General features: G+C 34.5%; 1 pseudogene; it reads left to right on the forward strand.

The window, feature by feature from the left end:
• Nucleotides 1-606: 606 nt before the first annotated feature.
• On the forward strand, nt 607-1,418 carry LOC120069498 (annotated as a pseudogene).
• Nucleotides 1,419-18,522: the final 17,104 nt, after the last annotated feature.

Here is an 18,522-nt window from a genome sequence, read left to right on the forward strand (position 1 = left end):
TCTAAGTAGTTTGTCCAAACCGACCCAATGAACTCGACCTTCTTGCTTATATTACCACCCAAAATCCAGCATGAACCCTCCTTGTGCCACCTGGCCCACTATTGGTGATGAAGGGCTAGGATTTCGTAAATTTTCTTTTGCTAACTTCACTCACAATATTATTTCAGCACCATACCTCATTAGATGGCATGATCTCATTCATATGCTTATTATGCATTCCATTATCAAGCATGATCTTCCTTAGCCTAGCCAAGTTTTGTCCTACTTTTACATTTAGCTACCCAAGAGCCTATTTCTTCTTGCTTACATCTTCTACCCTTCCTAAGACATGACTTCATTTAGCTCATTAGAAGACATCACATTACTTACTTTTACTTGAAGTAATTAGGGTTCGGGTTTTACAAAAATCCATTTCTCAAAGGTAAATATCTTCAACTATTCTACTACCTTTTGTTGTTGGTTTTTTTTTTTTTTTTTCTAAATATACTCATTGGTCTTAACCTTTTAAGGGGGTTTCTCCTTTTATAATTTCATGTTTAAGACTCTTAATTTTATTGTAAATGTATTAGAAATTGTCAATTATGTCATTTCCTAAGAAAATTATTGATGCCTAATTTGGTAACATTTTGGTTTTTAATTTTTATTTTTTTAAATTAAGCCTATAAATTACCCCATTTTCACCTCTAAATTTTATATTTTTTTACTACTTTTTTACCAAGGTTTTCGAAAAATCATGCCAAGTTTAAAAAAAACTAAAAAAAGTATAGTTTTTAAAAAGTTGTTTTTGTTTTTAGAATTTGACTAAGAATTCAACTCTTCTACTTAAGAAAGATGTTATATATTTTGTGTTAATATTCTTTTCATTTTAAAACCCACCACTTGACCAAATATAATTTTGGATGGTAGGTTCTATTGGTGTCCTTTGTGTTAAGCACAATAAACATAGTTCCACGGCCATTTTGGGATATCTAATGTATGGAGGAAGCATTGAGTCACAAATAACCCTAAGTCTTCCTCAACATAAAATCATTACAAAAATAGCAATATTTACAAGCCTCATCAATCCTCTTGCAAAATATGGTTCCATAATGTATCCAATCGCCCATGCCATTGAAGATTCATCTTCACTTTACGCAACTCGAATCATGTTAATTACTATTAGAACTCTAGTCTTTGTGACCACACTCATTGTGGCTATGTCAATTCCATTTTCTGCATATGTGATGGCATTTATAGGTGCTTTTGCAGGTGTTGCCACCTCCATTTTGATCCCGTGTATGTGTTACCTCAAGATTAATCAAGGTGTGCATAAATTTAGGTGGGAATTAATGTTGATTGTATTGATTATGGTGATGGGATCGTCTCTTGGGGTTGTGGGTACCTATACTTTTGTAAAGGAAGTTATAAAACATTTGTGAAATTGATGGAAAAGATTAGAATTGTCTATAAATCCATGTCTAGAATATGAAATGTGGAAAACCGAAATGTGGAAAACTGATTGAACTATTTTGACCATTTTCTTTTTCTATCTATATACATTTTGTTGGACTAAACAATGTGAATAAGATATGAATAACACTAACAAAATAATTACAACTTAACTAGATACAAAGAATTACAGTGTAAGCATATAACCATTATATACAACAACAATTTTGAAACTCAAAAAGTAAGATAAATAGACTAACAAAGGCTAAGGGAAATAACTACAAACTTATAAAATTCTCAAAATCTTCTGGAAATATCAATAGATAGTCAAGGCACACTTTTTATAAGTGTTGTCTTTGCACAGGCTACAAGTAGACTACAACAAACGTCTCAGTAGGAAACAATGACTAATTCTGTTAAAATAGCAATCTGGAACTCTATGAATCTAGCATAACTCTTGATTACTTGCTCTTAAGTGAATTGTTACTTGACCAAAATCAAACATAACTTAAGTGAATTGTTACTTGACCAAAATCAAACATAACTCTTCAAATGATTAAACTACAAATTTAACTTCCACGTATGTTAAATTTGTAGATAAAACATCATTCAATCTAATGGTGTCAATTCAATTTAAAGTTTCTAACCATCAATTTAATCTACTAAATTCATCTTTTTATGTTTCAATATCCAAGAATGTTTCCCTTTCTTTCACATTTAATAAAATTTCCAACTCATTATTTCCATTTAATTTCGAAAGCTACTTAGAATTAATGAAAATTTTCATAACTAAAAAAATGTCAAACTATTTACAAAAATAGAAAAAAAAATATATATATATACTGATAGGCACTAGACTCCTATCGGTGTCTATTAGTGATAGATTTCAATCAGTTTCTATCACTAATAGAATTCTATTAGCCTCTATAAAAAAGATTAAAATTTTATTATTTTATGTAAATAGTTCCCCTTATTTTTATATTTTTGAAAATCCCCCTAGAATTAATATAACTTAAGTTTAACACAAGACTAGTTTCCAAATAAAAAAGGAATAACTTTCATTCACCAATTCAAGTAACTCAAACAAAAGAAGCCGTTAAATTAGACAAAACATGATTAATAAACCAACTAAAATATTTAGACCTCATTTAGTAACCATTTCATTTTTATTTTTGATTTTTGAAAATTAAGCCTATTTCTTCCCTTTTTTTACAATGATTTGCAGTACAATGATTGAATTCTTAGTCAAATTCCAAAAACAAAAACAAGTTTTTAAAAACTACTTTTTTTTTTTTAGTTTTCAAATTACGGATTGGATCGTAAACAATTGGTAAAAGGTAGATAATAAATGAAGAAATTTGAAAATGAGTAGTATTTATAGGCTTAATTTTCAAAAATAAAAACAACAAAACAAATGGTTACCAAACGAAACCATAATAAAAAGTTTCGTGGTTGAGATTTATGCTCTAAAAGTTGCATAATTAGTTTTTTTTATTTAATAATTTGGGACACGGTAAGAAAAACAAAAAAAAAAATTATTCTGAAAAGTGTGAAGTTAACCCTTCATTTGTTGAAATTTATAAATATAACAAAAAAATTTATTAGATCTATTATTCTAATTTGACCTTCGTTGGTGTATTAGCATGTCAATTAATAGTATATTTGATACACTTTATGTTTGCTATACGGATTAGCTGATATATTTTTTATTTGGTATATCAGTCAACTAATATACTTTATATATATTTGTTAGATCGGTTAGTAATATAATTGATCTACCAAATTTACCATTCATTATACTTAATTTATTAGTCAATAAGTGCTAATGTGTTTTGCTATTATTGATAGCTTAATTTGAATCTTTGTTCATTTGTTCTTGAAATTGAATTTTGAACGAGTGAATTATTTATTACTGATATACCAAAACAATGCCAAGCTATATTTGAAATGAATTTATGATTAACATCAATATATTACTAATACACCAATTTTGTAATTGAAGTTTAATTTAGAATGAATATAATTAATATATTATTGATACACTATGTTAGAGTTGAAATGGATTTAAAATAAGTGTTGATATACTTTCTGAAAGAACTCTTAAACAAGAGTGTCCATGAGCGGGTTTGGATCTTTTCGATTTCATTGTGACCGAATTACCACACATACATTCTAACAAATAGATATGCATTGTAACGCTAATTATAGGCATATTTTAAAAATTAAAATACAAAAGACTGAGTAAACGTACCAGTTGAAAACAATCTTCAATCGAACTCAGTCCAGCAGAAGCAACTCCTCTACGCTACTTATCGCCTAACAAATAGTCACCTAGAAGCACCACGTCATCTACACAAACGGTAGTGCACGAACAAGCAGCAACCGGGGACCGTGGTTCCAACTTCTTGGGATTTTCCTCAAGCACATGTGTGAGGGAACTCCAAATGCGGAAGTGACATAAACGAGCTTTACGCCTGTTCCACAACTCCAGTAGTATTCTCGCAACACTCTTGGAAGAAACACAGTTGAGTATGTATACCGCAATCTCCACTGTGAAACCCCAAAACGAGTCCGGTAAGGAAGCGTAACTCATTGAACGAACCATGTCCAACAAGGTTCTGTTTCTCCTCTCCGCTACATCATTCTGCTGAGGTGTACCCGGTGTTGAGAGTTGGAAAATGATTCCATGTTCTATCAAATAGTCCTGGAATTCTGAGTCCAAAAACTCTCTACCTCGATCTGATTGAAGTGTTTTAATCCATTTATCCAATGCGTCTTCAACTTCAGCCTTGAACTCTTTGAACTTTTCAAAGGATTCAGACTTCCGTTGCATAAGATAAACATACTCATACCTAGAGTAATCATCAATAAAACTGATAAAATACTCATAGCCTCCTCGGGCTCGCACATTCCTTGGACCACAAAGGTCAGAATGTACTAACTTAAGAGGCTCTTTGGTTCGATAACCTTTTCTAGTAAAAGGTCTTTTAGTCATCTTACCCTCAAGGCAAGATTCACACACCAGTAAAGAATTTTCTTCTAACTCACTTAGAAGGTCATTCTTCACCAATCTCTTAATTCTATTGAGATTGATGTGCCTTAATCGAAGGTGCCAAAGTTGGGTATTTTCTTTTGGAGAAATTCATTGACGTTTAGATAGAGTTACAATAGTTTTAAACAACTCTGTGTTATGGAGGGAACTGATGGCTAATGGTCTAAGCACATATAAGTTATTTTCTAGATACGCTGTACAAATATTAACACCATCTTTATGAATAAACGCTTGATCCACATTAAATGAAATAGTGTATTTACATTGTAGCAAGCACTTTACATAAATGAGGTTCCTCTTAAGTTCAGGAACAATATATACATCATTTAAGACAAAAAACCTATTCTATAAAGTTAACTGAATCTCTCCTACTGCCACAGCTAAGACGACGTGCCTGATGCCTACTCGCATCGTCATCTCACCATCCTCTACCTGTCGTGAGGATCTAATACCTGAAAAGAAGAACAAACGTGATTAGTGGTGCCCGAGTCAATTATCCAGACAGAATCATCATTCTCCACTAAACAAGTTTCAAGTACAAGTAAATCATATTTACCTTTATTTTCCTTGGCCTTAGCCTTGGCAGCCTTCCTTTCCTTCAGCCAGCGAAGACAGTTCCTCTTCCAGTGTTCATCTTGGTTATTGTGGAAACATTTTCCCTTTTCAACCGGTGACGGACACCTTCTTGGGGCGACAGAAGGCGGGTTAGCAGGCGCCTTTCCTTTCCCTTTACCACCTTTCTTCTTCTTCCTCTTTGCAGAGTTAGAAGTAGAAGGTGCAGAGTTCATTCCTACGGTCGAACCTTTATGGAACATTCTTGAAGACAAAGCAACATTTACCTTAGCCTTTTTCCTCTCCTTACTTTTCAGTAAAGATTGGTAGGTCTGCAACTCATTGAGGAGAGTTGTAAGGGTGTATTTCACTTTGTTAAGAATCACATTGCTCTAACAAAGTGCAGGAAGCTCTATGGAAATGAATGTAGGATTATTCTAACCTGTTTTCCCTCATCGATGGTAGACCCATTCAACTCTGCCACATTGAAGTGAACCATCATGTTAAGCACATGTTCACGAACAGAGGTATATTCTTCTATTTTGGAGTTGAATATATACTTAAGAGCCTCATGCTTGAGTTGTTCAGACGGTTGTCCAAACATCCCCCCCCAGAGACTCCACGATCTCATGCGCTATGACCATGGGCTCATGTTTCTTAGCCAAGACGTCATTAAGACTTGCCATGATATAGGCTCGGGCCTTCTCATTTGCTCGTGTCTATTACTCGTATGCCTTCCGAACATTTTGAGCAACATTCAGAGCTGGAATAGGAGGACAGGCCTCTATAAGGGAAAACATGAGATCCTCGATGATCAGTATCACCGTGATCATATGTTTCCATGTCAAAAAAGTTATCACCATTTAATTTCTCGGCGCTAAGCAAAGAAATTGTAGTTGTGGCCATTTTTCAAAACTTTTTGCTAAAAAACGAACAAAACTTTTATTAGATTTTGCTAAACCACGTTTTAACCAATTAATTTTATAAAACAGTTTCAAGTACCCTAAGTAAAAGACTTCTATTTTGTAATGATGCCCCAGCGAGGTAGGACAAATGTCACCGGTGGGGTGATCAAATGTCCCTTCACTGGGATGAGACCTTCTCAACCATTAGGCAGAACCAACTCTTGGAACTGAATCTAACAGCCACCATTTATTTTGTTTAGAGCTGTTAACTTTTAACAATTCTGCGTAAGTGTGAACCTTCGCTTTTAGTGCCAGAGTCCTGCCCTAATGAGCCCACCATAGGGAAGAAGCAGATCAGGACAAAAGACTAAGTAACCTTATCCTCTTTCAGGAGATCAAATAAAGAAACACGCAAAACTTCCATCCTATAGGGGGACATTCCTAGGGTGCCTCGAAGCGATACGTAGTAACTTTATTCAATCCAACGAGGGAGACCAAGAGATATGCTGTCGCACTTTCTACTCTCACTTACTATGAACACTCTCTCCATCCACCTTGATATTGACCTACTCAAACACCATCCTTTAGGGGGACATTCCCAAGGTGCTATGAGGCAGAGGGTAAATGAAGCTTCATATGTCCCAAGTACCTCCTACTAAATGTTCTACCTAGGGTTCATTAACCTAGACAATCAGGCTACTAATTTTAGTCTAAGTCATCTTTTTAAGTCCGCTCATAAACAACTTTTGTCTATTAAATATGAACAAGTTCATGTAGTCACATTTAAACACTTTAATGGATTGACCTTAACTTGCATGCATGCATCAAATCTATCTAATTCACCTTTCCAGGTAGGTTCCCAGGTAGGGGTGTTACGTTTCTGTCAACGTAAATACCCCAACCTAGACAAAACCCACCTTAGATAAAAAGTTCCTTAGAAATAGATTTTTTACACTTTAACCTTTTATTAGTCAATTTAATCCTATTAAACTGACTAAAAGATTAAAGCCTAAGGGTTTCTAATCCTATTAGAACCATGATCTTAGGCCCATATCATCCAAGTTTTAAATATTTTAAAACCATGAATTAAACCTAAGTGAGCATGCATGTCTTTCTGATTGCTTTTAGTTCTAATTTCTCTTTAACTTTTAAAAAGAAACAACTAAAACACATTGTACACAACTAGGTGTTTTAATGCTTATAAAGAAACCTATGTGTCATGCTTCATGCAATGTCCATTCATTACATACATAACTTTTATATACGCTTGATAACCAAGAAAACATGCTTTCCATACATCCTTATACTATAACAATTATAATATAAAGATGATGCATGTCAAAGACTTTTATGCATGCATAAATATAACTCTTATATTATATGATGCATGAACATGCTCTTACATAATTAAATGTTATAATTTAGAGAAGCATGATTTAATTAAACCATGAGCAGGTTCGGATCTTTTCGATTTCATTGTAACCGAATTACCACACATACATTCTAACAAATAGATATGCATTGTAACGCTAATTAAAGGCATGCTTTCACAATTAAAATACAAAAGACTGAGTAAACATACTAGTTGAAGACAATCTTCAATCGAACCCAGTCCAGTGGAAGAAACTCCTCTATGCTACTTATTTCCTAGCAAATAGTCGCTTAACAACACCATAGCCGTCTACACGAACGGTAGCGCACGAACAAACAACAACTTATACGATATGCTGGGCATCAATCCCAATACTTTCGATATGCTACATATACTTGAAAAAAATTATTAATAACTACTAATATATTATTTGTGCACCATTGTTAAATTTTAAATGTATCTTAAATGAGTGTTGATAAACTACTTATACACCAATGTAATATCTAATATTACATCTTGAACAAATATTGATATACTGTTGTTATACTAATGATAAACTTGAAATGCATTTTAAATTATTACCGATAAAATTTGAACAACCAATGTGTCTATCAAAGAAGCATGGTGTCTTAACTTCCATGATTCGGAGGATTTCAATCAAGCACTTCTGACAAAGCAGGTTTGGCTAGTCTTGATCTATCCATCTCTCTTATCGCCTGTTTGAGACCTTGTGATTTTGAAAGATTTCAAATCCTAATGGATTTTAAATGAATTATGTTCTTTGGTACTACATGAAAGCGATTTTAAAATCTGGAATGATTTCAATTCTTGTTTTTACCTCAAAAAATTCCTAACTAGAATGGTCAGATATCGTGGGATTTCACAAGATTTAAAAGTAAATTACTAATTTACGTTTGTCATATTCTAATTTTCAATTAACACATCATATTTAAAAGTCCATATTAGTAAAATCTTAACTTTCTTTTCTTTTTCGGTCATCATCCAAACACACAATTTTCAATATATTCATTTTAAATTCTTTCTGGTTCTAAACGAAATAATTAATTTAAAATCATTTTTCAGATGATAAACATTTTCTATAATCAATAAGCTTATTGTTGATTTTATAAATTGTATGAAAGTCTAAATCCAATAAACTAAGACGCATGACTATTACATGAGTACCTGAACTTTATGTGGAGACATAAAAGTGGATCAGGTTCGAGTAAATATTCAAAATGATCTATAGTACATGAATAAGTTTGGGTACCTTATTCTGATAACAGCATTGGATGTGGCCTACTCTGTAGTTGTTACAAAAAGTTGTAAAGTGCTACATACGATGTGATCCTAATTCGTACATGTTATGGCATGAGGAGTGAGGGGGTCCTATGTAATGAGTTTGCATAAGATCAGACCAAGAAATAAGTCACTCTTACTTTATAATGCTGTTTACTGTATAAGACTAACTATTTCACCTAGATGACCTAGGTAACTCGATCTTAATCTTGAGCTAACTATGAACTCCTATCTATTCGAGGTTATCCTTAGATTTGCATAGGTGAGAGTTGGCTCAACAACGCTGGCTCAATAAGACTCCCATTTCAAGAGTAAGACCTAATAGATAGTTAGAAACATAGGGTGCAAGACGGAGTTCACGCCTACCCGATTTAGAGATAGGAGAACACATATTGAATATAAAATTGAAAGTTTTAAATACTTGTTATTAAACAACTTTTAAACTTGGAAGATTAAATATATTACCATAAAAGTTCAAAGATTAAACCTATAATTTAATCTTAAAAAAAATGAGGATGAACTTGTCCGTGAGTTGTTCTAGGAAATGCTACTTAAAGCTCTTAAGAAAATTGGCATAAATTGGGTATTTTTGAAACTATTGCAAAAATAAAAATAACTTTTTTTTTGTCTTTATTGAGCTCAATCTCTTAAAAAGAATTCAACGAATATAGACTCCACATCTCTCAAAGAAATGAGATATTTATATGGCATTAAAGTTGTAGAATTGTTATTACATCCGTTTTTTGAGAGATGATACTTGAAATAAATTACCATTTTTTTGAAGATTTGATTTAAAATTATAATTGACACTAATTGGCTCCATAAAATATTAGTGTGGTGGTACAAAATGCATGTGCCTATAATAGTGAGTTTGATGGTTAGCCATTTGAGCGACGTCCAGTTCTGCCACCTACGCTGTGTCCTTACCTACAAAGTCTGTAAAAATATAGGATGAGTATATAATATATCCAGTAAGTAGTTCTCACGTAGGGTAGTGACCAAATGCACCGTCACAAGCAACATGTCATGAAAACATATGGTTGGGACCGAAAACGTATAATAACATGTGGTGGTCGGTTATGCTTCCGACATAAATCTCTCCACCCTGATAGGAAGATGAGGACCTAAGCGAAAACTAACCCATCTGATATTAGCAGGTTAAACAGTTAGTAGGGCCAGAGTCGCATCCAACATCAAATCCATTAGCATATACGTAAATTAGATTGGAAGCATAACTTACACCTAATTAAACTTGATTTTACCGGTAATCATGAACAAACAATAATGCATGAGGTCCCTTGTAGAGAAACGTGTTCTAAACATGTAATGCAATATAACAATTAACTAATCAATAAACATATATAAGAGGTACTACTACCATAGAACAATTTAAAGAGAGGGTGAGATAAACTAACTTACTATGATCTAGTAATTCCCTTAATTATTCTTTAGATTTTATCAGTAGAGCTTTCCTTTTTAAAACTAGAAGGGAATTTGGGCAGAAATTTGGGCAGCACCTTACCCGAGCTTTTCTCTTTTAGCCTGATAGAACACACACACTCACACTTACTCTTTCACACGATTCTTTGTTACTGAGCTTTGTTTGAGAATGGGTTAAATCTTCAGGCAAAGGGTTCTATTTATAGTAGTTTTTAGCTCTTCTCAGTGTGACAAATCATCCTAAAGGTGGCTTCTTTAAAATTACTTAGGGTATAAGGATCCCTCTCAATAAGACACCTAATTTTGGCTAACGTTTGCCCTTACGTTATCATTCTTTGTTTGTATTCAATTTTAGGGTTTTTCCATGTATAATCTATAAGATCGTGGCCAAATTCAACGCATAATCCATGCTTCTGTCCAAATCTCGCTCTTTCTGTTCTCAGAATCTCGCTCTCTCCAGCTTTCTCGCTGGTTTGGCTCTTGCGACTCTCACTCTCGCTCTCGCTGTTGTTGGTCTCGCTCTCACTATCGCCGGTCTCGCTCTCGCTCTCGCTCCCGCTCCCACTCCCGCTCCTGCTCCCGCTCTCTTCTACTGTCTCACTGAGAATCTCACTCTTTTTAGTCTCGCTCTCTCCAATTTTCTCTCCAATCTCGCTAGTTTTCACGCATGGTTGCCTTCACTGCTTGTGGATTCCACTTCCTCTTTTTAACTCTTTCAAATTTTAAGAGTATATGGGCAATTAATTCACCTTCAATTCTTCCAATGAGCAGTATTTAAACAAAAAGTTATCTATTGCCCGTTGTCTCCTGAATTAGCTAGCATCCAACTTCCAATTAATCCTCCCTAATTCTACTCCCTTATTCATTATGTTTGGATAATGAATAAATTTCCTATTTCTTTTCCCATTCTAAATTTCCACCCCTTTAAATAAAATTTCGTCCTGCTTAATATTTGACATTTAATTTCCTGTATGCGTACAAATCTGGGTTGTTATATTCTCCCCCCTTAAGAACTTTCGTCCTCGAAAGTTTCTTGGTTCTTAAACAGATAAGGGTATTTGACTTTCATCTCTTCTTCTCATTCCCATGTAGCTTCTTCTACTTGCTGATTTCTCCAGAGAACCTTCACTAACTTATATCACGATTACGAAGCGACTTCTTTTCTTTTGCTAGGATGCAAACCGGAGTCTCCTTATATTCCAAGTTTTCACTTATTTGTAGAGGTTCATAATTTACTACATGTGATGGGTCAAACACGTATTTTAGAAGCATCGATACATGAAAGACATTATGTATTGTAGAAAGGGTAGGTGGTAATGCTAATCGATAAGCTACTTGGCCAATACGTTCTAATATTTCAAAGGGTCCAATAAAGTGGGGGCTAAGTTTGCCTTTTCGTCCGAAATGCATAATGCCTTTCATTGGTGCTACCTTTAGAAATACGTGATCTCCTATTTTGAATTCCAACTCTTTTCGACGGTTATCAGCATAATTCTTCTGTCTGCTTTGAGTTGTTCGCATTCTTTCCCGAATTAGCTTAATTGACTCTGATGTTTGTTGCACCAATTCAAGTCCTAGTAGTGTTTGCTCCCGAATTTCATCCCAGTGTACAGGGGATTTGCATTTTTTTCTGTATAAGGCTTCAAAGGGAGCCATACCAATTGTCGCCTGATAACTATTATTATAAGCAAATTCTATAAGATGTATCTGCGAATCCCATGCTCCAGTAAAATCCAAAGCACATGCCCTCAACATGTCTTCTAGGATTTGATTAACTCGTTCTGTTTAGCCATCAGTTTGTGGGTGGAAGGCTGTGCTGAAATTTAGTTGTGTGCCCATTGCTGTCTACAAATGTTTCCAGAACTTGGAGACGAAACGAGGGTCTCGATCTAAAAAAATTGATACTGGGATTCCATGTAACCGGATGACCTCTTTTAAGTGCATTTGAGCTAGTGCTTCCGTAGTGTGAGTTGTCTTGCATGGTAGGAAATGGGCCGATTTGGTGAGTCAATCTACAATCACCCAAATCATGTTGTGGCCTTTAACAGTTTTCAAGGGTCCTGAGATGAAGTCCATAAAAATATGCTCCCATTTCCATTATGGAACATTTAGAGGTAGGAGGAGTCCTTATGGTCGTTGTCGTAGAGCTTTCACCTGTTGACAAACCAAACATTTACATACATAGTCGGCTATATCCTTTTTCATGTTACCCCACCAGTAATGTGCTTTCAAGTCTCGATACATTTTGGTACTCCTAGGATGTATTGAAAAGCATGATTCATGGGCTTCCTCTAATAGTTATTTCTTGATTTCTTCATCATCTAGTACATATAAACGTCCATGACAGAGGAGTGCAGAGTCTGGGGCTGTAGACAATTGACTGGTTTCTCCATTCTCTGATTGCAGTTGGTTGTTTAGGTATTTATCTATTTGTTGTTCATCAATTATCCTTTGCCTTAATGCAGATCTTGCAATTAACTGTGCTATGTGAGTTATGAAGGTTTCTGGTATTAGTGAGATCTCAGCTCTTTCAAGATCATCTATTATGTGTTTGGAGATGACACTTAGAGCTGATAATTGATGCACAACAAATAGATAAATACCTAAACAAACAATAAATGAATGACTAGAGCCCGAATCAAATAAAGTGAAGGCATAATACCCGAGCATGGGTAATGTACCTGTAACAATTGCATCTTGATCCTCAGCCTCTTGACGTGTAACAGCAAACACCTGTCCTTTCTGTTGTTGGGTAACTTTGTTACTAATAGGCTGGGTGGTCTGGGCAGTTGATACTTGGTTGATGAGCTTTGGGCAAGCCTTTGTATAGTGACTTGTCTAGCCGCAGTTGAAACACACCCCTAAGTTCCTAAGACATTGCCCCTGATGGTGTTTTCCACAATTTCTGCACTTAGGATATGTAAATGTTTCTCTTATGTTGTGACTATATGCCCTAAGTGCTTTGGGAAATTTTTGCTTGCTGTTGTGAGCGTTGGAAGCCCTGTTGGGTGAATTTCCTCTTTTGATTTGGCATGCATTATCGTTCAGAAGTTGAGGTTTTGGCAGCAAGATCTACTTCCATGAGTAAGGCCGACTCGAGGATAAAGGCATACTCTTTGTGTCGTTAAGCAGTAACAATACCTCGAATGCCTTCTCTTAATCCCCAAATAAACCTTTCCATCTTCTTCTTTTCTGTGTCCACTAGTCAAGGGACAAAGTGGGAAAAGCGATCAAATTTTCGTTCATACTCTGCCACTGACATGTTCTCTTGACGAAGATTAAGAAATTCCACTTCCTTTTGACATCTCACTGTCAAAGGGAAATATTTGTTGTAAAAAGCCTGATTGAATTGCTGCCATGAGACTGTACCTTTGATTGTTCTTTGTGTGGATTCCCATCAGAACTTTACATCGCCTCTTAACATGAAGGTGGCACAATTTACTTTCTGTTCTTCTAGGATGTTCATATGACGGAAAATAGTTTCTATTTCTGTTATCCAATTCTCTGCTATAATTGGATCCACAGATGATCCATCAAATGTTGAAGGGTTAAACTTCCTAAATTCTCGAATGATCTTTGAGTCATTTTATCGTTGGTTGTTGGTGTGGTGGACAAGGTTGTGTTTCCATTACTCATATTTTGCATTAGTATTTGTAGCGCCTCTGGTGTAAGTAACACATAAGGCGTCTGTCCATATCCTTGATTTTGATCTCTTGTGGATTCACTTCGAGGTCTGCCTCATCGTATTGGAGCCCTTTGTGGTGGCATCTAGGACACACAATTTATTTTCATAATAAGGAAGCAATCTAATTTAATTTTTTTTAACTCATACCTTATGTTTACTAAATTACTCGTTTGAAAATTCTACTTACCAGCGTATTTGGAATAACTATGGGCATCACTTAACAAGCCGAACCATTAAACACCACAATCTTCTAATTAGTAGAGCCTAATTGGCTCACATGCTCTGATACCAAACTGTAACGATCGGATCCTTATACATTATGATCCGACCGCTACGACATGCATACTTAGACTTTTCTATCATGAGATGAGTTTTGGTGAAAATTTCAAAGAACATATCTAAATTTTATTAATTAGATAGAAAATCTATATAAAAAGTTTATTTATTAAAACACCAGGATCCATAAAATATTAGCGTGGTGGTACAAAATGCATGTGCCTATAATAGTGAGTTTGATGGTCGGCCATTTGAGTGAAGTCCAATTCGTCCACCTACGCTGTGTCCTTACCTACAAAGTCTGTAAAAATATAGGATGAGTATATAATATACCCAGTAAGTAGTTCTCACGTAGGGTAGTGACCAAATGCACAGTCACAAGCAGCATATCATGAAAACATATGGTTGGGACCGAAAACGTATAATAACATGTGGTTGTCAGTTATGCTTCCAACATAAATCTCTCCGCCCTGATAGGAAGATGAGGACCTAAGCGAAAACTAACCCATCTGATGATTAGCGGGTCATGCAGTCAGTAGGGCCAGAGTCGCATCCAACATCAACCATTAGCATAAACATAATATTAGACTGGAAGCATAACTTACACCTAATTAAAACTTGATTTTACCGTAATCATGAACAAACATAATGCATGGGGTCCGTTGTAGAGAAATGTGTTCTAAACATGTAATGCAATATAACAATTAACATAATCATAAAACATAATAAAGGTACACTACCATAGAACATTTAAAGAGAGGGTGAGATAAACTACTTACTATGATCTAGTAATTCCTTATTATTCTTTATGATTTTATCAGTAGAGCTTTCCTTTTTAAAACTAGAAGGGAATTTGGGCAGAAATTTGGGCAGCACCTTACCCGAGCTTTTCTCTTTTAGCCTGACAGAACACGCACACTCACACTTACTCTTTCACACGATTCTTTGTTACTGAGCTTTGTTTGATAATGGGTTAAATCTTCAGACAAAGGGTCATATTTGTAGTAGTTTTCAGCTCTTCTCAGTGTGACAAATCATCCTACAGGTAGCTTCTTTAAAATTACTTAGGGTTTAAGGATTCCTCTCAATAAGACACCTAATTTTGGCTAACGTTTGCCCGTACGTCATCGTTCTTTGTTTGTATTCAATTTTAGGGTTTTTTCATGTATAATCTATAAGATCGTGGACAAATTCAACGCATAATCCATGCTTCTGTCCAAATCTCGCTCTTTCCAGCTTTCTCACTGGTTTGGCTCTCGCGACTCTCACTCTCATTGGTCTCGCTCTCGCTCCCACTCTCTTCTACTGTCTCGCTGAGAATCTCGCTCTCTTTACTTTCGCTCTCTCCAATTTTCTCTCCAATCTTGCTAGTTTTCACTCGTGGTTGTCTTCACTGCTTGTGGATTCCACTTCCTCTTTTTAACTCTTTCAAATTTTAAGAGTATATGGGCAATTAATTCACCTCCAATTCTTCTAATGAGCAGTGTCCAAACAAAAAGTTATCTACTGCCCGTTGTCTCCTAAATTAGCTAGCGTCCAACTTCCAATTAATCCTCCCTGATTCTGCTCCCTTATTCATTATTTTTGGATAATGAATAAATTTCCTATTTTTTTTCCCATTCTAAATTTCCACCCCTTTAAATAAAATTTCGACCTACTTAATATTTGACATTTAATTTCCTATATGCGTACAAATCTGGGTTGTTACATAGGTAATAGACGATAACCTTAACATTGTTTGATGCTAATATTTTGTAAGTGATATAGAAATTAAAGTTTATTCAATTACTCATGTTTATGTATCGATTATCACAAGTTCTCAATCAAGGATCTAATACCACATGCAAGTTTTTAACTTCATAATTATACAATAATCTTAACATTATCTAAAACAATAAAAGTCACGATCTTTAAACGAGATGATTTTCACAATAACATTAATTAGACTAATATGTGTAGAGCCCTGAATCTATATGAAATTTTATTTCATCATTTTTATATGGTGTAATTTTGTGTTTTTTTATTTTCACTATTTTAAAATCCATCAACTTATAAACAAAAACAAACAAAAAGAAGTTTCATCTCCTTCTTTTTCTTTAAATAAAAGAATATAGATTTTTTTTTTTCATTTTCAAGTTTCATATTTTGTAGGATAAATAAAAGATTTTATTGTGTAGGGAGAATAATGGTTTTAATGTTTAGAAAATTATATTTAATCCATTTTGGAAGGATCTAATTATGATAAATATTTTTAAAATCAATCAACTAATTCTCAATTATTTTCTTTAATTTTTTCCTTTTAAATTAAATTTAATTTATTTTTTCCTAATCAAGAAGGGTTTAGAAATTCTATAAATTGGAGGTTGATTAATACATTCTAGACACACAATACCAACATAAAAAAACTCTGGCCATTTCCTCCCTAAAAATACATCACCATACATTTTTTTCCTCACACATTTTCCTTCACTTCTTGTAACGACTGGATCCTTACATATTATGGTCCAACCGCTACGACATGCATACTTAAACTTTTCTATCATGAGATGAGTTTTGGTCAAAATATCAAAAGAACATATCTAAGATTTTATTAATTAGGTAGAAAACTATATAAAAAGTTTATTTTATAAAACACCAGGATCCCTAAAACATTAGCATAGTGATACAAAAATGCATATACCTATAATAGTGAGCTTGATGGTTGGCCATTTGAGCGACGTCCAGTTCTGCCACCTACGTTGTGTCCTTACTTACAAAGTTTGTAAAATAGGATGAGTATATAATATACCCAGTAAATAGTTCTCACATACGGTAGTGACCAAATGCACAATCACATGCAACATGTCCTGAAAACATATGATTGGGACCGAAAACATATAATAACATGTGATGGTCGGTTATGCTTCTAACGTAAATTTCTCTGCCCTGGTGGGAAGATGAGGACTTAAGCGAAAACTAACCCATCTGATGATTAGCGGGTCATGCAGTCAGTAGTGCCAAAGTCGCATCCAACATCAACCATTAGCATAAATTTAAGATTGGACTAGAGGGGTGCAACCATACATACCCTATTAGTTCCTAGCATAAACTTGACATAGAATTGGGTCTAAAGGGGTGCAACCATACATACCCTGCTAGTCCTAGAAGCATAACCTTTATCTAATTAAAATTTAATCTTATTTCATCGTTGTGAACAAACATAATGCATGGGGTCCCTTGCCGATAAACGTATTTTAAACATGTAATGCAACATAACAATAACATAATTATGCAACATATTAAAGGTACACTACCATGAAACACTTAAAGAGAGGGTGAGATAAACTACTTACCTTGACTGCGATCCTAGTTATTCCTTATGGTGAAATCAGTAGAACTTTCCTTTTAAATCAGAAGGAAATTTGGGCAGCACTTCCCTCGTGCTTCCTCCTTCTAACTAATAGAATTGCTTCACCCTTTCCACACGATTTTTACTACTGAGTTTTGTTTGAGAATGAGTTTAACTTCCAACCCAAAACCTCCTATTTATAGCCGTTTTCAGCTCTTCTCTGTGTGACAACTCATCCTACAAATGACTTCTTTTAAATTACTTAGGTTTAAGAATTTCTCTTAATAAGACACCTAATTTTGGTTACGTCATCAACCTTTGTTTGTATTCAATTTTAGGGTTCTCCATGTATAATCTATAAGATCGTGGCCAAATTCATTGCATAATCTAAGCTTCTGTCCAAATCTCGCTCTCTCTATTCTCAAAATCTTGCCCTCTCCAGATTTCTCACTGGTTTAGCTCTTGTGGCTCTTGCTCTCTCCAGATTTCTTGCTGGTTGACTCTCGTGGCTCTCGCTCTCTCTAGATTTCTCGCTGGTTTACTCTCATGGCTCTCGTTCTCTCCAGCTCTAGCTCTCTCCAATTTTCTCCCCAATCTCGCCAGTGTGGCTCTCTCCTTCTTTCTCTCCATCTTTTCTCTCCAACTTTGCTCTCTCCCAATGTTCTCTCCAATATTTCTCTCCAATCTCGCTCTCTCCAGACATTTTCTCGCTGATAATCTCGCTCTCTTCAACTTCTAATTAATTCTCCCTGATTCTGCCCCCTTATTAATTATTTTTTGGATAATTAATAAATTTCTTATTTTTTTCCAATTCTAAATTTTCACCCGATTTTTCTATTAAATTTATATATTTTTCATTATATATTTTATTTTTTTTCTGCTTTCTAAATTAGGGTTAGGGTATTACATTTACCCTTAAATAAAATTTTGTCCTGCTAAACATTTGATATTTAATTTTCTATAGTATATGCATATAAATCTGGGTTGTTACACTTCTCTTCAATAATCTCCATTTTTCTCTATTTCTCATCTACATTTTTCTCTCATTTTTTTGCAAGTAAGTGGTTTTATTTATTCTTTTAATGTTCCCTTTATTTATATGCTAGTTTGTTTAGTTTTTTTTTTTTTTTTAATACATGTTTGAATATTAATCTAATTAACATTTTTTTATTCATTTGATTCGTA

Source organism: Benincasa hispida, unplaced genomic scaffold, assembly GCF_009727055.1.
Source record: "Benincasa hispida cultivar B227 unplaced genomic scaffold, ASM972705v1 Contig446, whole genome shotgun sequence".
Taxonomy (NCBI): Eukaryota; Viridiplantae; Streptophyta; class Magnoliopsida; order Cucurbitales; family Cucurbitaceae; genus Benincasa; species Benincasa hispida.